The 5,967-nt window shown below is 48.6% G+C and overlaps 1 pseudogene across 1 annotated transcript; it reads left to right on the forward strand.

Annotated features, from left to right (window-relative positions):
* Positions 1–804: 804 nt before the first annotated feature.
* Rps2-ps44 (ribosomal protein S2, pseudogene 44) lies at positions 805–2,702 on the forward strand (annotated as a pseudogene). The gene is made up of 2 exons (NR_144446.1): positions 805–1,053; positions 1,816–2,702. The product of NR_144446.1 is annotated as a ribosomal protein S2, pseudogene 44 (transcript).
* The last annotated feature ends 3,265 nt before the right edge of the window (positions 2,703–5,967 follow it).

The following is a 5,967-nucleotide window of genomic DNA, read 5'->3' on the forward strand; positions in this document are numbered from 1 at the left end:
CCAGACTGGCCTTGAACTCGCAGAGATCAGCCTGCCTGTTTCCTGAGTGCTGGGACTAGAAGGATGTACCGCCACACCCCTCATAGATTTAGGGTTCTTACCCTGGGTCTGTAAGTTGCTGGAATCATCCTTACACTCCACAAGATACAAATCGCTATGGAATCTCAGCAGACAGTGACCTAGAACAGTGGTTCTTTTTTTTTTTTTTTTTTTTTGGTCTTTTTTTCGGAGCTGGGGACCGAACCCAGGGCCTTGCGCTTCCTAGGCAAGCGCTCTACCACTGAGCTAAATCCCCAGCCCCAGAACAGTGGTTCTTAACCTTCCTAATGCTGTGACCCCTTATGATACAGCTCCTCATGTTGTGGTGCCCCCCCAGAACATAAATTATTTTCATTACTACTTCACAACTGTAATTTTACTGTAATGTAAATATCTGATATACAGGATATTTGATAGTGCGACCCTGGTGAAAGGGGTTGTGACGCACAGGTGGAGAACCACAAGACACTCTTGCCCTTGTGGGCTTTTGAATACTCAACAACCAGAGTCAGCCAATCCCGTCATGGGGGCGTGGCTACACGTTTCTCATCTCCACGGCAACGACTCTGCCCCTCGGGCTTCCCCTTAACGTCACCAGCACGCGCCATCTGTGTGACAAGCCCAACTGTAGGAGTGGTACCTGACAGGTGTGGGGTTTGGGGGGGTGGGGGGGGAGAGCATGTCCCGGGACACTGCGCATGTGCTACCTCAGGTTCGTGCTCGTTCGCAGTCTAGGGTTTGCTGGGAGTTGGCTCCTGTAATCTTAGCCGCAGAAATGAGCCGAGATGCTGCATTCTCTCTCTGGCTCGCTTTGAGCTGCCGGTGGGTGATACCTGATTAGTGCTTTGTTCATCTTGTCGTTTCTATTCATTGGCGTTCCTCCACCACGCCTAGTCCGTCTGACTGCTACATGAACTCACAAATCGCTGTTGCCAGCCATCTGGCCATCCTCCTAACGTGCTCCTGAGTTCTGTGGGCCGAGGAGAGCCTCAGCCATGCTTTCTGAAGTCACAGGTAATACAGAGCAGCCGCTGCGGATTTGAGAATTTTGGCTATGTAACGGGCCTGGCAGGAACGAAGATATTCTAAAGAGACATTGGCGCCAGACAGAGGAGGACACTGTCTCCTAGAGAGATTTACACAGCCCTAACACCTTGCAGATGGCCCTGCAGAGTAGACTGGAGCGGATCACACGTGGGACCACACCTTTCTGGGGACTGCTTAGTTATGCATAGTTCTTGCCTTCTCTTTAAACAGAAACCTCATGTTTGAACCCTGAAGGTGGACTTATAGGGTCACAGGACCTCTTTGTCCCTTTTCCCTATGTGGCCATGTCGAATGAATCTACTTTTCTGCTTTTTTCTTTTTCTTTTTCTTTTTTTTTAACTATTATTTGTTTCTGTAACTGGCTCACTGGGTATAGGATGCTATGTTGTCAGGGCTCCTAGGTCCCAGGCTCTGACCCTGACAATGCCAGCAACAATAAAGCATCCATTCTGCACCATGTATTGTTTAGATACTCCCGGTGAGTTGGGTGGCCATCTTTGCCACAAATGATAGCACAGTTCGTTGATTAGAAGTATTTATTAACTTCTTCTTCTTCTTCTTCTTCTTCTTCTTCTTCTTCTTCTTCTTCTTCTTCTTCTTCTTCTTCTTCTTCTTCTTCTTCTTCTTCTCCTCCTCCTCCTCCTCCTCCTCCTCCTCCTCCTCCTCCTCCTCCTCCTCCTCCTCCTCCTCCTCCTCCTCCTCCTCCTCCTCCTCCTTCTTCTTCTTCAGGAAAACACCAAATGGCGGATGATGCCGGTGCAGCGGAAGGGCCCAGAGGACCCGGGAGCCCAGCATTAGGAGGCATCGTGGCTGAGGCCGTGGCCTTGGCCGTGGTCGAGGCCGCGGGGCTTGTAGAGGTAAAGCTGAAGACAAGGAGTGGATCCCATCACTAAGCTGGGCCGCCTGGACATGAAGATCAAGTCCTTGGAGGAGATCTACCTGTTCTCCCTGCCCATTAAGGAGTCTGAGATTACTGACTTTTTCCTGGGTGCATCTCTAAAGGATGAGGTTCTGAAAATCATGCCAGTGCGGAAGCAGACTCAGGCTGGCCGGCGGACCAGGTTCAAAGCTTTTGTCACTATTGGGGACTACAATGGCCACGTTGGTCTTGGTGTTAAGTGCTCCAAGGAGGTAGCCACTGCCATCTGAGGGGCCATTACCCTGGCCAAGCTTTCGATCGTCCCAGTGCGGAGAGGCTACTGGGGGAACAAGACTGGCAAGCCCCACACTGTGCCATGCAAGGTGACAGGCCGCTGTGGCTCTGTGCTGGTGTGTCCCATCCCCGCCCCCAGAGGCACTGGCATTGTGTCTGCTCCTGTGCCCAAGAAGCTACTGATGATGATGGCCGGTATAGATAACCGCTACACTTCAGCCAGGGGCTGCACTGTCACCCTGGGCAACTTTGCCAAGGCCACCTTTGATACCATCTCCATGATGTACAGCTATTGACCCCTGACCTCTGGAAAGAGAGACTGTGTTCACCAAGTCTTCTTATCAGGAATTCACTGACCACCTTGTGAAAACCCACATCAGAGTCTCTGTTCAGAGGACCCAGGCTCCAGCTGTGGCCACCACATAAGGGTTTTTATACAAGAAAAATAAATGAATTATGTTTGTTAAAAAAAGGAAGTATTTATTGAGCACCTGCTGTGTGCTAGGCAGTTGTTACTACTCATTGAGACAATAATTTAGGGCCCAGCAGGGAGCTAGGAACTGACTTGAATTTGAATCTTGGCCCTATTTCTGTTTTTATTAAAAATAGATATTTTTCATACAATATATGCTGATCCTACTTTCCTCTCCCCCAACTTCTTCCAGATCCTACCTACCCACCCAAATCCACACCCTTTCTTTCTCTCATTAGGAAGGAAAATTAAACACATAAAAAGAAAATGGAGTTCAAACAAACAGGGAAAAAGAAAAAGAGAGTGCCCCCAAAAACTGCAAAAGAAACACAGATGCAGAGACACACATCCACACACAGAGAGAACCTGTAGAAACACAAAGTCAGAAACCATAATATATGAGCAGAGAAGCTCGTACTTCTTACTGCTGTGTGATCTCAGGTGAGCTAAGACCCTCTCTGAAGGCCAATTAAGCGATTCTTAAACATTTCCACAAATCTACCTCCCGAGGTTTTGAGAGCTTTTCCATTTTCGTTTGCCTTCCCTTCGATAAAATGGAAAAGTGTTGTGCATTCAAGGCCAGCCTGCTCTACACAGCAAGTTGCAGGACAGGCAGAAGTACTTAAGACCCTGTGTCAAGGGAAAAAAAAAAAAAGGAAGTGTGTGTGGACCTCAGCAAACTCAGTCCTTATAGGGAGGCCAGCCTTGCTAATGGGAAACCAGTCCCCTGCTCAGCACATGGCTTCAGTGGTCACCCACAGATTCCCAAATTACCATAAAAGCAGCTTCATCCAGACACTGCATTTTGTGAGTCTGCACGCGGAGGCCAAGTTATATTTAAGCAGAGTTTCCCCTCCTCTCCAGACAGCGGCTTGAAAAAAACAAACCACCTATGTCCAGAAGCAAAAGAATGTCTTTCCTTTGCTTTGCACGGTGACTTGCAGCTGACTATGGCTGGGAGTTGGAGGGTGGCCTGGAGCCTGGGTTGGATCCTGCCTGGGACACTGTCTGAGGAGCGGCCATGTGCTGTCAGGTCTCGGAGCCGGTGTCTGACTTCCTTGTTACCACAAGGCCTGTGGTTTCCAACTCTGTCTGCATCTGAGTCCCGCTAACCAACGGCGGGAGAGAAAACAGACACGAACACAGGCAGCCACACACAGGCACCCAGACGTGTGCAGCCTTCAGAGGAAGTGGAGCGCCAGATGTTCTGGGTTTCCTGTTCGATGCTTCCACAGCTGGTTGAGTCTGTGGTTTGTCTGTCTCAAGCTCATGTGAAAGACAAAAGCCCGGCTGACGGGAAACCTTCCCCCATCTCCGACTGATCAGTTACACAGAAATCTGGCAGATCAGAGGTTTCCTGAAACACTCAGACCTGGATTCTCCCAGAAAGACCCCAAAACCCCCCTGTCCCCGAGAAGCGGCCATAGGCTGTTGGTTGGCCCTCTTAGGACCTGGGGACATGGAAAATACTCCAAATATGCCATTATTTTGAACTACTCTCCCCGGTGAGCAGAAGGAAGCCAAACCCAGGCTGCTTCAGACCCCAGCCCAGAGCCCGGCATGGATTAGACACTCAGAAAGTACCCAATAAGGGCAGACATGGTTGTAAATGCCTGTGGTCTCAGTACTCAGAAGGCTGAGGCAGGAGGATCAACAGAGCCCAAGAATTTGAGACCAGGTTTCAAACAGCAAGATCTTGTTTCAGTGATCAAGCGGGCTGAGAAGGAGCTCAGTGAGAGAAATGCTTGCTGCACGTGAATGAGAGCCTGAGTCTTTGTCCCCTGAATTCACCTAAAGGCTGGGCACGGCGATGTGCCCCTCTAACCCCTGCACCGGGATGGCAGTGTGTGTTTGGAGGGAGGATCCTGGTAGCTCACTGGCCACCCAATCTGGCTGAAACAGTGAGTTTCCAGTTCAGAAATAAGATGGAGAAGCAATTGAGGAATAGCATATCAATGTAAACCTCCATATGCATCCATTTGGGCAAGCACACACACACACACACACACACACATGCATATACTTCACACATGTGCATACAATCACACACACATGCATATACCTCACACATGTGCATACAATCACACACACATGCATATACCTCACACATGTGCATACAATCACACACACATGCATATACCTCACACATGTGCATACAATCACACACACATGCATATACCTCACACATGTGCATACAATCACACACACATGCATATACCTCACACACGTGCATGCAATCACACACACACACGCATATACCTCACACATGTCCATACAATCGTGCACACACACACATGCATATACTTCACACATGTGCATACAATCACACACACATGCATATACCTCACACATGTGCATACAATCACACACACATGCATATACCTCACACATGTGCATACAATCACACACACATGCATATACTTCACACACGTGCATGCAATCACACACACACACACGCATATACCTCACACATGTCCATACAATCGTGCACACACACACACACATGCATATACTTCACACATGTGCATACAATCACACACACATGCATATACCTCACACATGTGCATACAATCACACACACATGCATATACCTCACACATGTGCATACAATCACACACACATGCATATACCTCACACACGTGCATGCAATCACACACACACACACGCATATACCTCACACATGTCCATACAATCGTGCACACACACACACACATGCATATACTTCACACATGTGCATACAATCACACACACATGCATATACTTCTCACACATGCATGCAATCACACACACACACACGCATATACCTCACACATGTCCATACAATCGTACACACACACACACACACACACAGAGAGAGAGAGAGAGAGAGAGAGAGAGAGAGAGAGAGAGAGAGAGAGAGAGAGAAATACAACTCAGTCACTCCACATCTGGAGGAATAGCTGAAGGGGCCCACTGTGTCTCTGGGAGTTGGGTCTAAAAGTGCAGGCTTAGCATCATGTTTCATATGCAGCTTTGGATATTAACAGACAAGGGTTTGAGGCAGTGCCGTGTTGCCGATTTCCTGATTGCAAGTCATTTAAAGCCATGGGCCCGGTTTTCTTATCTGTATAATAGATAATGCTTCCTTGGGGTGTCACGGTCTTCTGAGACGCAGTGTATGGATTTGCCTGACAGAGTCACGCCCATAGCAACTGCTCAGTAATGCTGGCTCCTTCTCTCCCCCTGCAATGATGCAGTTTATCTAGGGAGAGGCTAC

Source organism: Rattus norvegicus, chromosome 5, assembly GCF_021556685.1.
Source record: "Rattus norvegicus strain SHRSP/BbbUtx chromosome 5, alternate assembly SHRSP_T2T, whole genome shotgun sequence".
In the NCBI taxonomy this organism is placed as follows: Eukaryota; Metazoa; Chordata; class Mammalia; order Rodentia; family Muridae; genus Rattus; species Rattus norvegicus.